Consider the following 19,914-nt stretch of genomic DNA (forward strand, 5'->3'; position numbering starts at 1 on the left):
AATAAAAAAGCTAAAAATAACAAATTAAGGATTAAATTAAAAAACAAACAGAATTTGAGAGCTGAATTTGAAAATCAAAACAAGAAAGGGAGTAATTTAAAACACGCGTAACAGGGGGAGGGCCGAAGGAGCAAATTACCCAAAAACACTGCACAACACTGGACTAAAATAAAACATATTCGATATTTCATGGAAAAATTTGAAAACAAAAAAATGGTTTTGAAATGATAGGATAAAATGGAAGGATTAAAAACACAAATAACCCATCAATGTTTAAAAGTTAAAATCCATTTCATTTGCAGCCAATAAAACCCATTTCAAACCCTAAAAATTATTCTATTTCAAATGCAGCCACAGCAACCAGTCCCTTCCCTGCTCCTCACGCCGAGAACCAACAAGAATCCCGACGGCGCGCCTCTACTGGTAAGAAACTTCTCTTTTTCCCTCGTTATTTCGTTTATTTGTTTTAAAAAACAATGAAGAAAATAAAAAAGGAACAAAACAGTAAAGAGAAAGGAAAAACGGAACCCACTCAATACCTTCAAAATTGTTTTTTTTATTCTCTGTTTTTCTGTTTTCTTCAATACTTTTCAACACATGCTCCCCCCACTTTTACAAAATCGATTGGCTTTTATAGCCACTCTTTATAGAAGCAAAACACTCAAAACCCCCCCTTTTTTCTCTCCTCTATAATATTGCTCTTGGTTCATTTGTAGGATGAACACGCATGGTGGATGCGAGGAATCGCTGAACGTGGGGTGATGGGGCCGTTGCTGCAGATGGAGAACGTGCGAGCGACGTGATCTGCGGTTTCTGCTTCCGTTGCTACTGAAAACATGTTGTGGGCTAGGGTTAATTTTGGGCCAATTGGGCCAAATGTATTTGGGATGTTGGTTTTTAGCCAGGCCAAAATTGGCCTATTACAGCTGCCCCTCTTTGCTCGTTATCGTGTAACGAGAACAGAGCAAAGACTTTAGAAATGACCAATTTTGCTTGGTCGTGCTGGGCTTCGGGGCTCTTCTCCTTAAAGTAGCGTCATTCCATCCTACTACATCTTCTGAGGTATAGGAACTGGGGCTTCAATCCACTCCACTGCAACATCAGGGAGATAGGAGTTGTATCTTGTAGCTTCTCAAAAGAATAAAATTTTCTATCTCCAGTCTACTCTACTGCAACTTCGGGAAGATAAGACTTGTAGCTTCAATCTGCCCCACTGCAACTTCAGGGGGATAAGATTTGTTTTTTTAGTCTGCTCCTCTGCAACTTCAAGGAGATAAGACTAAATGCGATTTGCCCTCTGCAACTTCAGAGAAATAAGATTTGTGATTTTAATCCACTCCACCGCAACTTCAGGAAGATAGGACTATTGGCTTTAATCTGCTCCACTGCAACTTCAGGGAGATAAGATTCACCATCTTCAATCTGCCCCACTGCAACTTCAGGGGGATAAGATTTGCTTTCTCAGTCTGTTTTAACTGCAATGTCGAGGAAACAAGATTCGCCGTCGTGACTTCAATCTGTTCCACTGCACTGCCAGAGAAGTAAGATCCGCCATTGTGGCTTCAATCTTTTTAATTGCAATGTCGGGGGAACCAGATCCGCCGTCGTAGCTTCAATCTGTTCCACTACACCGCCAGGGAAGTAAGATCCGTCGTTGTGGCTTCAATCTTTTTAATTGCAATGTCGGGGGAACCAGATCCGCCGTCGTAGCTTCAATCTGTTCCATTACACCGCCAGGGAAGTAAGATCCACCGTTGTGGCTTCAATCTTTTCCACTGTAATGCTAAAGAGATAGGATTCGCTGCCCACATCTTCAATCCAGTCCACTTCAGCTAATCCAAGCCTTAACACCAGGGAGATGATTCACCGTCGTGGCTTCAATCTGCTCCACTGCGACGCCAGGGAAATAAGATTCACCGTTGTGACCTCAATCTATTCCATTGCAACGTCATGGCGATAAGACTGGTGTCTTCGATCTACTTCGCCGCCAGTATAGGAAGACAAGATCTGTCATCTTCAACCTACTCCACTACTACCCCAGGAGATAAGGCTGAAGTTTCACCGGTTTGTTCTTTGGGGAACATGACTTGGATAATTCAAATCTATGAACCTAATTATGCCTAGTGATTAGGATGTCATGATCATAATGAATCAAATGCTCCTAACTAGACATGTATGAATAATATTTGAATAAATGTAGAATATTTCGAGAATGATCCCGCTCAAGTTGTTATTACTCAAAGTTTATTAAGACCGTATCACTGACGCACTACAACGTCCTCTTGCTCAGCTCGCATCTCCAAGAAACGCTTGATCAGATTGCCCCCACTGTGAACTTCAAAGTTCAATCCACTGGGATACAACATTTGTACCATCTTTCTCCCGCTGTAACCCAAGGGTAGAAAAATCTGGCCTTTTCTCAATCCTCTCCTATCGTAAATCAAGGATACAGAATGTAAAGCTCTTTGGTCTTTTACACCAATTCTAGGGCGCCATGCCAAATGCTCATGTACCAATGAAGGATTTTCTTCTCCACGAAAACCTCTTCCTATCACAAGGTGATCACTGCTTATTTGTTCAATGAGGCTTTGTCACCAACACAACATCTTGTCACTTTGTTCAATTGATGCTTTTAACAACAAAATCCAAAGAGAAAGTCTTAATTTAGACTCTTCATTCTTTAGACTCTTCATTCTCAGATTTCTAACCTTTAAACTTGGTGCGCTCTAAACAATAGTCCTGTTTCAGATTCCCATATTATTTAGAAACTTCTAGAGTAATATGCAAAACTTCCCTTGTGAAAGTTTTATTAGTCCATTAATCGTTATTCTAATACAACATGCTTGCAAAAAGAACAAAGCGATGAATAAAATAGAATTGATTTGAAAGCATAGCTTGTAATGAATAAATTATCAAGAATATTGAGAATAAAATAGAAATTGACCTGTATCTTGAAAAAGAATGAAGTATTCAAAGAATAAGCAAATATAAATAGTATAAAAATTAGGTGCCCCAGATATTACAGCTTGAACTTCTCTGTACAAACTTTTTGAAGACCATTCTGAGTTTGACATATGCTTAGGGGATCTACATTACTTTGTCGATGCCTCAAGATGTCGCGTACCCTTTCCTGCCGTCTTAGGCATAGCAAGATCACCGCACGCTCCATTTTGATCAACTTTTAAGTAACTCTGATCATCTCATGCCCCATTTTGATCTAAAATTTGAGCCACCCTTTTTGGGTTTTCAACTCAAATCCCCATTGGTCTCAAAGTGCCCTTTGTGGGTTTTCGCCTTGGCCTCTCCTTTTTATTTTATTTTTCTTTTTATTTTTCATCATTCTTATTTCCAATTTTAATTTTTTATTTTGATTTTGATTTTTTCTGATTTTTGATTTTGTTTTTTTTAGATTTTTCTTTGATTGAATTTGAACTCATAGGATTTAGGTAAATCCTGGTTATCCCTTTCGATCAGAATCAATGTTATTCCAGATAAGGTCTTCCCCATAAGATCTTCCACTTTCCTTTTGTATGCGAAAGATCTTCTTTAATATCAGATTTCTCTCATAGAGCCTTTTAGGGCGAATTTTATCTATGACAAAAAAAACTTTAGGTCTTCCTCTATAATACGGAAAAATGACAACTTGACTTCAACAGAGAAAACTATGATGAACCAAAGAAGAAGGCATTGCCCCGGTAAAGAATTCTAACTGCATCGTTCATGATGGTAATTTTGAACATACTGCAAATTTTTGACGTCGTGTTGTTGCTCAGATTACAATATCAGTGCTTAACCTGGGCATGTTCTGATATGATCATGCGAAGACATCTTCGAATTCTTGAAGTAACTCAACAACGTCTTACTTTTTTCTTCGGTCATATATGTTCCCTCAAGGTCACAGTCTCCATTGTCTTCTTATGAGGTAAATTTGTTTCTCTTCTTGCTCTACCACCCTCAACAAATCAGGAGATAAGCTAGAATCTATGTCATTTTTAAAGTCATGAAATCCCTCTAAACACATGCCTCGCTCAAAAGGAAGTTCTGAGTCTGTAGCAGCGTCATTCATGTCATTGATATCTGGGGACCCATAATAAATATCAAAGAATATACAAAAGAATGTATAAATTTATGAATAACTATTTGTACAATTGATTATAAATGAATGAATGAATGATTTGGAAGAAAATCCAAAAGAATGAAAAAATAATTATTCAAAAAGAATGAAAGAATATTGGCTCAAAAATGAATGCAAAGATGTATTTTATTAGAATAATGACGTTCAGACATGAGCCTATTTGACAAAGGTATTCTTATCACTTCTAGGCTAAAAAAGCAATAAGAGTGTTCTGAACATTACTCTAAGCAAGCTCTAAATACTACAGAGATCTCTTCCACAGTCTAATTATTTTGCTCGCTCCCAGGTTCATAAGGGCAGATCTCTAACAAGGTCCCTCCTTCAGTTGTGTCTATGGCATTGATATGAACACTTTCTAACTTTTCCTCATACATCAACATGATCGGGTAGTGGAATTTTTGTACTGGATGAATCATCAAACTTGACAACACCCATGTTGATGAGTCTTTCAACTAGCTTTTTAAAGGTAGTGCAATTCTCTATTGAGTGCCCCGTAATTCCCGCATGGTAGTCGCATTGTGCATTCGCATCATACCATTTGGGATACGGAGGTTGCACAGGTTCTGAGTAGAATGGAGATACCACATGTGCATTAAATATTTTCTGATACAACTCCTCATATGTCGTTGGGATGAGTGTGAACTGGAGCTTCTCAGTACCTTGTTTCACACCTGAGTCTTGTCTTGATGAACCCTGCTGATTAGCAACCACCTTTCTTGGCTGATTCACCGTAATCGATTTACTGTACGAATTCACGTTGTTCACCTCATTTTCTTTTTTCCTTAAGGCTGACCTATTGTTACCATCTTCTGCATCAATTTTCCCACTCCTTGCATCATTCTCAATCATTTCACCATTCATGACTATGTCAGAAAAGCTTTTTGTGGCACTTCCTAACATATGTGTGATGAACGGGGCTTTCAATGTATTTATAAAGAGCATTGTCATTTCTCTTTCCAAGAGCAGTGGCTAAACTTGGACGGCGACCTCCCTCTACCTCTGTGCGTACTGCCTAAAACCTTCATTCGACTTCTTTTCCATGTTTTGCAAGGTGATTCTATCAGGAACCATTTCTGCTACATGACTGTATTGCTTCATAAAAGCCTGTACCAAATCTTTCCAAGAGCTAATCCTAGCACAGCTTAATTGATTATACCATTTAGACGCTGCCCCCGTGAGGCTATTTTGGAAGCAATGTATTAATAGTTGATCATTATTGACATACCCAGTCATTCGCCTACAAAACATGGTGATGTGGGCTTCAGGGCAACTGGTCCCATTATACTTCTCGAATTCTGGCATTTTGAACTTGTGAGGGAGCACCAAATCTGGGACCAAACTCAAATCCTTAGCGTCAACCCCGCAATAGCTCTCGGTGCTTTCCATTGCCTTGAATTTCTCTTCAATCTATTTCCACCTTTCCTCTAGTTGCTTTGGTAATTCATCTTTTGTTTTTTCTTTTTCAACTGCCTCATCAAAATCAGGAACAACAGGATTGACAAGATTATTCTCAGGGCTAGAGCCTGATCCGGCTTGGAAATTCATTGACCTTGAAGTGTTGGCCTGAAATTGCTCAGGCCTAATTGTAGCAGAAGATTTGAATGGGTATACTTCAACTTGGGCTTGCACACGTAGAGGAGTAAAGCTTGGAGGATAAAGAGGTCCATTATTGCCTACCTCTTCAACATTAACCATAGGGCCTTTTCCCTTTTCTTTTCCACTGGTCAATAGTTGAGTTAATTGGGTCATCATATTCTCTTGAGATTCCATCATTTTATCCATCATATTCTGCTGAATCTTCTCAAGCTGCTCTTTCATTTGCTATTGAAGTTGATCATGCATTTCTTTTTAGAACTGTTCGAGCCTTTTCAATCTTTGGTCCATGCCTGTTGACTTTGCTCGGGTATTGTAAGGGTGTTTGGTTGATTGGTTGGTTTCCAGGTTAACTGAAGAATGACTTTAATCGATTAGGCTCTTTTAGTGGACTTAAATGCGTATGATGTCATGTAATGCAAATGCATGAAATGAATGCATAAAGAGACGTTGATTCTGATTCAATTCCATTTAGAAAACTTTACTAGAAGACAAATTTCTTTACATAAGGCGAATATATATATACGGCTTTTCCCTCATACTCTAGGCAAAGACATCTTCTCCTTCTTCATCCGGATGTTAATATAAACCTCGCGAATTTCCAATGGATATCACTACTAGCTCCTTTTGCTTGATTCCGGCCGCAATCCATTGTCTGCCTATCCTCGCAATGCTCATTAGCTTCTTTAAGGGAATTGGAATGTTGAAAGCTCTTAGACAATCATCTTGAATCCTCGGGCCACGAAGTAAAGTCACGAACTCTTCCGTCGCCTTTCTTGTGTTTCTCGAAATATATTCAGGTAGCCGTATTATTTTCCATTTTATCAAGAAATCTGTTTTCTTATGACAAGCTCTCTACTTAGATATTGAACGTAAATCAACACCTCTTTTCCATGATACAAATGCAATGTAATCAAAATGTCATGCAGTCAAAACAAAACATAACAAGTTAGTATCAGGTATAAACATTAAACGAAATAATAAAAACTCCTAATCAGGTATCTACAAAGGTTTAGAGTAATTCTACCTAGGGTGAGTTCCTAAGGTTCACTATATGAAGTTTGGCTTCTAGAGCAAGGGTACCCGAACCAGCAGATTCCTCGATCCTCACCCATTATAGGCTCATATAGATCGAGTTCAGTTCAAGGGAATGCATTTACCTATTGCTACATGGAGATGAAAATCTCACGAAGACATGGGTACAGATGTATCCCGAAAGCGATCCACTATTCTACATGGAGGTGAAAACCTCAAGAAGGACTAGCTTCTCGCTCCCACTTAGAGGGGTAAAATCGTCCATGCAATGCAAAATGCAAATACACTAACAAACTTAGACCAATTAAGCAAACATATCTTGATAAAAACCAATGAATGCAAAAGAGGAAAGCGTGATTTAAAACAAATTTGAAATCTCTCCGACAAAAAGACAAAAACTAATCAATTTATGGCTCGACTCTCTAGGGTCCCCAACGAAGTCGCCAACCTGTCGAAACCATTTTTTTGAAAACAAAAAATAAGTTGTTGACTTTTTAAAAAAAAACAAAAATTGGAGTCGCCACCGATCCTTTATTGAGGTGTGATCGGCTCACCTTAAAAACGATTCTGGTCTGCGAATTTTAAGAAAATAGGTTCGGGAGTCAGTTACGCACGAGGAAGGATTAGCACCCTCGTAACGCCCAAAAATCAGTACCAAATTGATTATTTAATGTCTTAGTGTCAAGGGTAAAAAGATTTTAAAAAAAAAAACTCAAATGATGAAATCTAAAAAGGATAATCAAATGTTTAAGTCAGACGAAGAAATCGAGACCCAATACGTTAGGGTACAATTTCTCAAAATCCCCAAACTTTGAATATCGCTTTATTTTATAAGAAAATCTTCATTTCGAGAAAGCAATATGCCATGCCCAATACATTAGGACACAACAAATTAAATTCCCGAAAATGATTTGTATACTTATGCATTTTGAATAAAGAATATTCTCGATTATTTAGGATTAATAAAGAAAATCAGAACCCAATACGTTAGGGCTCAATTTCGTCGAAAATCCCGAATATCGATTATTGCATTATTTTAAAGCTTTTGAATCGAAAGAAAATGATTTTAATGTTTCGACGAAACCAAAATATATATTTTTAAAAGGTATGTTAAAAAGTTAATGTACAATATGAAACAAACTTTAATTTAAATTATATGTATACATAAGTATGATATATAAACGAATTTTGCAAATATGTGTATGGATATAAGAGGAAAAAATGCATAAGTATTATAAAATGTTAATGCATATATCTATATGAATACATAAGTCATAAAAATAAAACAATAATAAAATACATATAAAATATATTCATACATTTAAAAAAAGTATAAGTATAATGTATTAGTAAATATAAAAACGTGGAAAATATTTATAATAGCTTTGAATAGAGTATAAAATATATATGTACATGTTATAAAAATTGTATAAACATATAAATTATACAATTGGGAAAACATATAAAGATTATGAAATATAAATGTATATATATATAAAAACTGTGAAAATAAAATAATAATAAAATATGTATATAGTATATATATTTAAAAATTAAAAATATATATGTATTAATATGCATACACGCATATATAAGTAAGTATAATAATAATATATAAGTAAGTATAATAATAATATATAATATAATAATAATAAACTAATAATAATATAAATAAACAGTATTAACAATATAATAAAAAAGCTAAAAATAACAAATTAAGGATTAAATTAAAAAACAAATTGAATTTGAGAGCTGAATTTGAAAATCAAAACAAGAAAGGGAGTAATTTAAAACACGTGTAACAGGGGGAGGGCCGAAGGAGAAAATTACCCAAAAACACTGCACAGCACTGGACTAAAATAAAACAGATTCAATATTTCATGGAAAAATTTGAAAACAAAAAAATGGTTTTGAAATGATAGGATAAAATGGAAGGATTAAAACACAAATAACCGATCAATGTTTAAAAGTTAAAATCCAATAAAACCCATTTCAAACCCTAAAAATTATTCTATTTCAAATGCAGCCACAGCAACCAGTCCATTCCCCGCTCCTCACGCCGAGAACCAGCAAGAATCCCGACGGCGTGCCTCTACTGGTAAGAAACTTCTCTTTTTCCCTCGTTATTTCGTTTATTTGTTTTAAAAAACAAGGAAGAAAATAAAAAAGGAACAAAACAGTAAAGAGAAAGGAAAAACGGAACCCACTCAATACCTTCAAAATTGTTTTTTTTTATTCTCTGTTTTTCTGTTTTCTTCAATACTTTTCAACACATCCTCCCCCCACTTTTACAAAATCGATTGGCTTTTATAGCCACTCTTTACAGAAGCAAAACACTCAACCCCCCCCCCCCTTTTTCTCTCTTCTATAATACTGTTCTTGGTTCATTTGTAGGATGAACATGCATGGTGGATGCGAGGAATCGCTGAACGTGGGGTGATGGGGCCGTTGCTGCAAATGGAGAACGTGCGAGCGGCGCGATCTGCGGTTTCTACTTCCATTGCTACTGAAAACATGTTGTGGGCTAGGGTTAATTTTGGGCCAATTGGGCCAAATGTATTTGGGATGTTGGTTTTTAGCCAGGCCAAAATTGGCCTATTACAAACATAATTTTATATTCAAGATTGAACAGAAACATTATTAATAGGGATAAATGTCAAAACTACATATGAACTTTGGTTTTATGTGTAATTTTATACCACAACTTTGATTTTGTGCAAACATGAAATTTTGATTTGATCAAATTCTCACAAACTATTAACACAATTACTGATATAACATAATTTTGTGTTTATTGCAATAATTATATTTATCCAATATAAAAATAAATTGATGTATTTATTTATTTATTTAAATGTGTATAATTGAATCAATGTTAAAGTTTTATGTATACATTTGAGCCATAACCAAAGTTTCATGTGTTCAATTGAACCAACTTAAAGTTTATATATAATTTTGAGATTTATCTCTTATTAATAAAATAAATATATTATATTATTGATTTTGTAGATTTAAAAATTACGAGAAACATAGATAAGACAAAGTATTAATTCTTTATTAATCGAATTTTTATCTTAATTTTTCAAATAAATATGAGTTATACTATTTGTCGAGTTGAGATTTCATTGAACCAAACGATTTGATTAGACCCAATTAACATTCATAAAAAATTAATATTTAATTTAATTATAAAATATATTTAATTTCTTTTGCCTCTTGACATAAAAATTAAGAATAAATAAACAAAATTATAGATTATAGATTAGATTACCAATATATTAATATTATTATTTATATATATAATATTAATCTCACACATTTAATTTTTATTAATTATAAAATAATTTTAACATTATTAATTATTATCATACTTAAAATAAAATCATATTTATATATAAATTTTATATTTATTTAATAAAAATTTGGGTTTTTTTATTTTTAATTTATCCGATTATATTAAATGATTGCATAGATTTATAATTTTATAAATTGATAATATATTATATTATTTTTTAACTAGAGCTTTTAAAATATATGATCAAATTAATTAATTTTACATTAATATACTATCATTTTAAATAATATTATTTTTATTATTGTCCCATAATAATATTAATAAATTATAATTCTAATGTCAATTTAGTAGTATAATTAACAATAAAAGGTATTCTTATCAGTTCAAATATTTTTCTAAATAATATATAAATAATTTATTTATATATAAAACAAGTCGGCTAACCAAATTAAATGATCAAAAATCGACATTAAGTCAATCCAATTTGTTGATCAGTTGGTGCAATTAGTATTAAAAGTTGTTGGTTAAATCGGTTAAATTTAAAAAAATTTGAACGAACAAGAAAATCAAATACTCACCCTAATAACAATAGTCTTGATGTTTATTAAAAATATTAAAAAAAACAATTCGATTCGGGCTTGAAATTTCTTCCTAATTAACTTGAAATTAAATAATTTAATCATAAAAATAAAAAAATTTAACCAAACATGAACTAATTTAAACATCAACCTTTTGAAAATTTTAAAATTGGAGTTGATGTGAGAAAAAATCAACCGAGATACTGCATTGATAGGTATACATTAAAGCAAGTTGGAAACAATTTGTAGAAGCATTGGGCTTTCCACACCTCCATGAGCCTTTAAACTATTGGGCTTAACTTTCTCTCGTTCAACGAAGATGTGGGGCCTTAATTACGGTTCTCTTCATCCTTCATATAAAACTGTAATTAATCAATCATGGAATCTCATCCACTTTTTGAGTACTTGGCCCATTCATTTATTTTATTAACTTAATCCCTTAATTATTTTTTATTAAACATAATTCAATAAAATCAAATTTTAATAGAATTTACATTTACCGCTAAAAGGATTTATAAAGTTAATATTTTTAAAATTTTTATGATTTTGTAACTGAAATAAAAAAAAAAACATTTTCTATGTCATTTTTTAGATGATTAATTTGACCCTAATGTTTATTTCTTTTGCTACTCTACCCCTCATTCTTTTTTTTTATTACTTTGGCTCAACCTTTAGAATTTAGTCAAATTACTTTTCTTTGAGTAGAAAATTGAGTGAACTGTTAAGATTTTCATGGCAATTATATGATAGCTCGTATGGCATTCTGTCTGCACTTTATAAATTAAAAAATACATAAAAATTAATAAAAATTTTCATGAAAGTTCATAAAAAAAATTATCAATGTCAACAATTAAGTACATGTGGACTACACGCGGGTTGCCATATCAATTCCATTAAAATTTTAACTGTTCAATCAGGTTTTTTCTCCAATAAAAGCAAATTAACTAAAAGTTAAAAGTTGAAGGCTAAAGTAAACCCAAAAATAGAGCAAAAGTGAAAAAAAGTATAGACTAAGGGCTAAACTTGTCATTATGCCTACTTAAGATTTAACTTTATTTGATCTTTAATTTTGGTAATAAAGCAGAGATGGAAACATAGAACTAAAGTTTACAATGTCTTATAATGACTCTCCATTATCTATCCTTTTGTATTTTAGCCTAAAGCTCTATAGGCGATTGATGAAGAATATGTAAACTCAAGTCTTGTTCCATGACCAAATTAAAAGGTTTCCTTTGTCAGTTAGAAGCTTGCATCCATAGTCCGAACATGGCCTCCTCCCCCGAGTTTCCTGAGTTCCCGTCATTTAACTTATTCACTTTTCGGCCCCTTGTGTTGATGCTGCTTAAATCCCTTTATTTGTGCATATTTCCTTAGTATGGCCATAACAACCACATTTATAACAAATGGTGGGTAATCCTTCGTACTCAATAATTTGCGGCCTGCCATCGATTCCTACATATGGAATGAGAGGCTTATTGCGATCCACAACGATGACAACATAAGCAAACTTACCTCGATTCCCTATATTAATATTGTAATCAATACAAATAATCATTCCAATGACCGCCGCAATCGATTGAATAACTTCTTTTGTATAGTACTGATACGATAGCCTCTGCAACCTAATCTAAGCAACAATCTTGGATGGTGCATTCCCAGTAGTTGAAAAATCTCTACTCTTAGGCTGGATGATCAAATAGTGCTCGTAGATCATCCAAGGACCTTCAGAAAGAGATTTGGTATAGTCCTTCACACAATTGAACTTAACACCATAGTAGTTGTTATCCAGGTCCACCACTTGAAGGGATCATTCTGGTTGCCATAATGGAGTTAAACAATTCACTGAATCCTTATATCCAATCGCCTTACCCAAAAGACAAACTATGACAACATTGGTCATAGTTTTATCAATGATGTCGTGTACTCAATTTGAGAAATAGATCTCCATATAGGGTTCATCTGTATCCATAAGCACATTCTCAGTAGAAAGAATTAACTCTTCCTCCATCACCCTTTCATCAGAGGAATTGTTATAAACCCATGAACCATTTATTACAGTGTCGTAGAACGAAGCCTTAGAAACAACAAGACTTAACGTGCCAGTACTCTCCTCACTAAGGGTTCTATCATCTCTATTTTTGACTTTTTTCGTCATTCGTTCCTCCTCTAGTGTTCCCGGATCACCATGGTGTTCATTAGTTGACTTTAGCATCAGCAAGATAAAATCAATTAAGCTCTTTCATCGTTAAAGTTTATAGTCAACCATTACAACGTATCCATAACTATTTTTTTGGTGTTTTCACATGGCACGTCGAGATTATGCCATGTGACAAAAACTGGTGTTTTATATTTAAAATATATCATAAAAATTATAAAAAAATTATTAAAAAATTGTATAAAATCATAAAATTATAATAGTTTTTTAAAATACTAAAAATTATAATAAAAATCAAGTGCAAAATATAATAATATAGAAAATTATAAAAAATTATTATAAATGAATTTTTTTAAAATGTAGAAAACATTAAAATTATTTAAAATAAAAAATTGTAAAAAGTGAATTTTTAAAGTATAGAAAAGCGTAAAAATTATAAAAATATAGAAAATTACAAAAAATATTATTACAATTATTCAAAATAATATAGAATTATAAAAGAATAAAATTATATAAAATATAACAATATAAAAATGTTTACAATTTTATATATATCCTCGATTGTCACTTGCCTTCTCAACCCATTTTGCCACCTTAGTTTACATCTCAAAAACACTCTCCTGTCAACGATGATGGATAAAAAGAGTGCAAGCTTTGGGGAGATCTACGGTGGATGAGCACAACAAATAGCTTTATGGATCAAATAAATATTTTATAAAATTTAGTAGTTATCGTAGTGTTAACGATGATTAGTGTGCAAATGAAAAGTAATATGTTTTTCGACATAATGACTTATTTAGCCCTCCAAATTTAAAAAAAAAAATCACTTTAGCCTTCCATTTAATTTTTTTTACTTCTTTTAGCCCTTAAAATTACATTCTTTATTAAATCACCCCAAAATGGATTGAAAATTTAACATTTGTTAACCTTGCTAACGTGGCATACACGTGGATTGTCACGTTAGCAATTAATTATTTTTTAAATATAAACATTCAAAATATTATAAAAATTATAAAAATATTTTTTATTTTTTTAAAATTAATTAATTACTAACATGGCTTACACGTGGACTTCCACATGGATGCTACGTCAGCAAAGTTAATAGATGTTAAAGTTTCCAGCAAGTTCAAGAGATAAAAGATGAGAAAAATTAAATTAGAGGGATCAAAGGACTTTTTTGTAAAGTTGGAGAGCCAAATTAGTCAATATGTGTAACACCCCTAACCCATATCTGTCGTCAGAACAGGGTTACTGAGCATTACCGGAATTTACAGATCAAATATAGTTATTTCATATCATTTAACATTCATATAAGAAGTCAATCATATTCTATCATATTGTCCCTTATATGAGCCCTCTAGGCCCAAAATATGCATTAAAAACAAGTTGAGACTAAACCAGTTGCATAGAGAATTTTTCGTAAAATTTTAAAATTTTTCCTAGATGTAGGGGAGACACGCCCGTGTGGCCAGGCCGTGTGGGCATTCGAACAAGGGCACATGGTCGTGTCCTAGCCCGTGTCTATGCCTGTGTAACTCTCTGATTTGGGTCACACAGCCAAGCCACACGCCCATGTGAGCAATTTAATTTGCATTAATTAGGTGTAAGGGTTACATGGCCAAGCCACACTCCTGTCTGGATAATTTTGAGCATTCTGTTTCACAATTTTTAAGATGCAGGGGACACACGGCTAGACCACATGCCCATATGCTAGGTCGTGTGTCACACATGGCTGAGACACACACCCGTGTCTCTGCCCTTGTGGATGAAAATAGGCTATTTTCAAGGCCACTTCTCTCACCCAATTTGTCTTCCACCTACATCAGCACCTTAACACATTCACAAGGCAATACCAATCATTCCAAATCAAGCTAATACCAAGTATAGTATATGTTATAACATCCCATATGTCTAAGTATTCAATTTCCCTTAAATAACCCAATTCACATACATCCATATCTTACCAATTATACTAACTCAAATCAATTAATTATGAACCTATACAATTCTCCATCATTTAACCAATTCAAAGATTCATCAACCACATTAAGTCCATATATAAACATATCAAAATATGACATTCACAAGCCATTTCAATAGCTAATTACAAACAAACATTTACATTGCCATCATTGGTCATATTTAGCCTATACATGCCATTATAACCAAAATTAGTTTGCTATATATATAATACCGAAGAGTCCGAGGGATAGTGTAATGTAGCTCTGACCAGCTTCTAACCTTTACGAGCCTCCGAATACTATAAAACAGGGGAAATAAAATAGAGTAAGCATTTAATGCTTAGTAAGTTTGTATAACGGGAAATTAACTTACCATTCATTTTCATTAAAATAAACAAACAAAATGCATCCAAGCAATTTGGCTAATAGCCTAAACACACAACTTCATCAAACATGTTAGTCATTTATTTCACATGAATTTCAAGAACCATGTATGAGCTCATCAAATATCAAATTTCCATGTATTTCGTGTATATGCAAGTAACGATTTACTTTGAATTCATTTATTTTTCTCACATCAGGATTTTACCTATCGAATCATTTAAAATATCGATGGATACCAGGGTAATACACACGAAGTGTAAAAAATCTATACTCTGTCAATTCATATTCGGGAATGCTCATATGAGCACATAAACGGGAAGCTCTTTCAAGCCATATAATAGGAAGCTCATGTAAGCCATGTAACGAGAAGCTCCGGAGAGCCATTATCAAAAATCTCATATGAGCTAATGTCGGGAAGGTTCAAGCGAGCCAATATCGAGAAGCTCTGGGGAGCCATTAACGGAAAGCTAACAAAGAGCATTTAATCGGGAAGCTCATGAAGAGCCATATATCAGAATGCTCATAAGAGCTACGATGTGTCCACAACACATGTAGGATCACAACCAAATCGAGATACTCTGAAGAGCTATTAACGGGAAGCTCGTAAGAACCAAATAACGGGAAACTCATGAGAGCTAATAACGGGACGGTCTTTTGAGTCGTGGTGTGTCTACAACACATGCAATACCACAACCAATCGGGAACCCTGTATCCATCGAATTTCATTTATTCAAATGGGACTTAATACTTGTCGGATATATTTGGATGTGTGTTTAATTTTCATACATGTAAATTATACAATTTAATTCACATACACAACATTCAATTAAAAAATATAAATATACAATTTAGTTACATGAACTTACCTCGACAATGTTCGTGCACACAAAAGTTACTAATCCGCTACTTTCTCTTTTCCTCGGTTTAACTCTGTATTTACTGAAAACGGGTTGTCACAACTCTCCCACTTAAAGAATTTTCTTCCTCGAAAATCTTACCAGTAAAGAGGTTTGGATAATGCTTCCTCATTGTTTCCTCTGGTTCCCAGGTAGCTTATTCTAATTTGTGTCGTTGCTAAAGAACTTTTACTAAAGCTACCTTTTTATTTCTTAACTCTTTCGTTTCACATGCCAAAATTTTGATTGGTTCTTCACTGTAAGTCATATCAGGCTAAATTTCAATATATGTCAGAGAAATAACATGTGAAGGGTCTGACCGATACTGTCGTAACATAGACACGTGAAAAGCATTGTGAATCTTTTCTAGTTCTGGTGATAAAGCCATCCAATATGCAACAGGTCCTATTCTTTCAGTGATTTCATATGGCCTGATAAATCATGGACCCAGTTTTCTTTTCCGCATAAGATTTCTGACGATCAGAAGCTGCTTTCAAGCTGTCTCAAATCACCTTCACTTTTTTTTCGGTTTCATGGATAAGATTAACTCCATGTATCTTTTTCTTACTGAGCTCAGTCCAATACAACGGAGTTCTACATTTACGACTGTACAGAGCCTCGTACAGTGCCATTTTAATACTTGACTGATAGCCATTATGAGCTTCGTGCAAAATCTTCTGTACAAGCTCTGAATTTCTCGGTACACATACTCTGCCTCTGTACAACAGACAATCATTGGGTCCAAAATGCTAACTCAAATGTTGACTCACATTGTACCCGTTTAGCTTGTAACTCCTCATCATTTTTTTGAGCTTCACAAATTTGCTGTAGAAATGTCAGTTTAGCTTTTAGCTCAACTATGATTGAACCATCATCAGACAATGACAACCAGGTATTCATTGCTCACAAAACAAATAGAGACTTTCTGCTTAGAGCATCTGCAACTACATTGGCTTTTCTCGGATGATAATCGATAACCAAATCATAATCTTTCAACAATTCAAGCCACCTGTGTTGTCTCAGATTCAAATATTTTTGTGACATCAGATACTTTAAACTTTTATGACCAGTGAATATATGTCACTTATCACCAAACAGATAGTGTCACCAAATTTTCAGCGAAAATACAGTGGTTGTCAATTCTAAATCATGTATCGAGTAATTCTTTTCATGTGGTTTTAGCTGTCTAGAAGCATAGGCTATTGCTTTACCTTCTTGCATTACAACATAGCCTAAACCATTCAATGATGCATTACTGTAAATTACAAATTCCTTACTCGAATCAGGCTGAACTAGAATTGTTGCTTCAGTCAACAAAGTTTTCAATCTGTCAAAACTCTGCTGACACTTATCGGTCTATTGAAATTTCACATCTTTCTACAACAACCGTGTCATCAGAGAAGCTATCATCAAAAACCCTTTTACAAATCTCCTATAGTAACCAGCTAATCCCAAAAAACTTCTAACTTCAGACACATTTTTCGGTGGTTTCCAGTTAACAATTGCTGAAATTTTATTCGGATCCATTCTAATACCTTCAACAGATACTATATGTCCAAGAAAACTAACTTCTCGAAGCCAAAATTCACATTTACTAAATTTAGCATACAATTGTTTCTCACGCTAAGTTTGTAAAACAATTCTCAAATGATCATTATATTTTTTTTTCATCCTGAGAATATACCAGAATATCATCAATAAATACAACAACAAATCTATCTAGATACGGTCTGAAGATTCTATTCATTAATTCCATAAATACTGTAAGTGCATTTGTCAAGCCAAACGACATCACAAGAAATTCATAGTGCCCGTACCTGGTTCTGAAGGCTATTTTTGGCACATCCGAGTCTTTCACTCGTAACTTATAGTAGCTAGAACTGAGATCTATTTTCAAAAATACTGTAGCACCTTTCAACTGGTCAAACAAGTCATCAATACGAGGCAGTAGATACTTATTCTTAATTGTGACTTTGTTGAGTTACTGATAATTAATACATAATCTCAAATATCCATATTTCTTCTTAACAAACAGAATCGGCACACCCTAAGGTGAAGAACTAGGTCGAGCAAAACCTCTGTCAGTCAATTCTTGCAACTGTGCTTTCAAATCTTTTAATTCTATATGGTGCTATAGATATTGATGTTGTGCCCGGAACAAGATCTATAGAAAATTCAACCTCTCTGACCGACGGTAATCTAGGTAATTCATCCGGAAACACATCAGGATACTCACAAATAATTGGCACTGACTTAATCTTTGACTCCGATACTTTAGTGTCTAACACATAAGCAAGGTAAGCATCATACCATTTTTCGACATATTTCTGTGTTGACATGGCTGATATTACATTAGACAACCCATCCATTTTATCTGATTCAATATAGAGTATTTCACCATTCTGGTATTTTAATAGAATATGATTTTGTTTACAATTTACCACGGCATCATGTTGCGTTAACCAGTCCATACCCAGAATCACATCGAATTCATCAAATGGCAATAACATCAAATTAGTCGAAAAACAGTAACCCCGTACCATTAGCGGACAATTCTTGCAAATTTTATCCACCATCACATACTGGCCTAGGGAGTTTGATGCTTTAACCATAAATTCAATGGACTCAACAAATAAATTTTTATTAGACACTAAATTCGTGAATATGTATGAATGAGTTAATCCGAGATCAATTAAAGTAGTTATATCAGTATGAAGAAGAGAAAAACACCAGCAATAACATTAGGTGCAAAGGCATCCTCACGTGCACGAATAGCATATGTCCTTGCCAGTGCTTGTACTTTAGATTTGACGGTTGAATCATTTGTCGTACCTCGACTACCACTCACATTACCAAGGTTACGAGGTGGTTTACCTCTCGTAGCAGGGTTGCTCGACCTTAAAGTTTGAATAGTATCTTTTTCAGGCTTTTCTGGGTAGTTCCTGAGATAGCGGTCAAATGAACCACATCTAAAACATGCTCCACTTCTCATGCAACACTTACCAAAATGCAGTTTATTACAATGTTTGCATCTGGGTTTGGGACTTCCAACACTGCCTGCACTTGTTACAGATGTAGCCTGAGATCTCGGATTGGAACTTTGAATACCTCAGTCTCTCCCAGAGTACCCAGTAGATGTGATAAAAAGATCATGATATTTCTTCGATTTCTTTGAAGCTGACTATTGTGACTTTCCCGAAAATCTTTTACTTGAAGTTCGGGATTTCATCTATGCCTATCTCTTTTCTCTACTTAGTTTTTTAGCTGTATGAACTCGGTCGACCTGTACCACAAATTCTTTTAATTCTAGAATCCTAACCAACAACTTGACGTCTTCATTTAAACCCTCTTCAAACCGCTTACACATGGCAATTTTAGTCGGGATACACTCTCTAGCATATTTACTCAGTCTGACAAATTCTCATTCGTACTTAGATATTGTCATATTCCCCTGTTTAAGCTCTAAAAATTCCTTCCGTTTTTGATCCAGGAATCTCTGACTGATACATTTCTTTTTGAACTCCGTTTGGAAAAATTCTCATGTAACCCTCTCTTTTGATATAACAAAAATTAGTGTATTATACCATTGATAAGCCGAATCTGTTAACAGGGATACAACATATTTCAGACATTCGGTTGGTGTGTAAGATAATTCATCTAGAACCCTGATAGTGTTTTCTAGTTAGAATTCAACCCTTTTTGGATCGTCTTCAGCGGTAGCTCTAAATTCTTTTGCCCTATATTTACGAATTTTATCTACCTGAGGCTTAGCAATTCTAACAAATTCTGTACCTTGCGGCATATCAGGAACCGGTTGAGAGATAGGATGGGAAGGTTGTTGTACAGCCGGATTTGTCCTTAGAAATTCTGTAAACCATTCAT

The 19,914-nt window shown here is 34.1% G+C and overlaps 1 long non-coding RNA gene across 1 annotated transcript; it reads left to right on the forward strand.

The window, feature by feature from the left end:
• Positions 1 to 350: 350 nt before the first annotated feature.
• LOC128041642 (uncharacterized) lies at positions 351 to 1,442 on the forward strand. Its single transcript, XR_008196561.1, has 2 exons — positions 351 to 423; positions 717 to 1,442. It is a non-coding gene; the product is annotated as an uncharacterized LOC128041642 (long non-coding RNA).
• Positions 1,443 to 19,914: the final 18,472 nt, after the last annotated feature.

The sequence above is a fragment of the Gossypium raimondii genome, chromosome 6 (genome assembly GCF_025698545.1).
Source record: "Gossypium raimondii isolate GPD5lz chromosome 6, ASM2569854v1, whole genome shotgun sequence".
Taxonomy (NCBI): Eukaryota; Viridiplantae; Streptophyta; class Magnoliopsida; order Malvales; family Malvaceae; genus Gossypium; species Gossypium raimondii.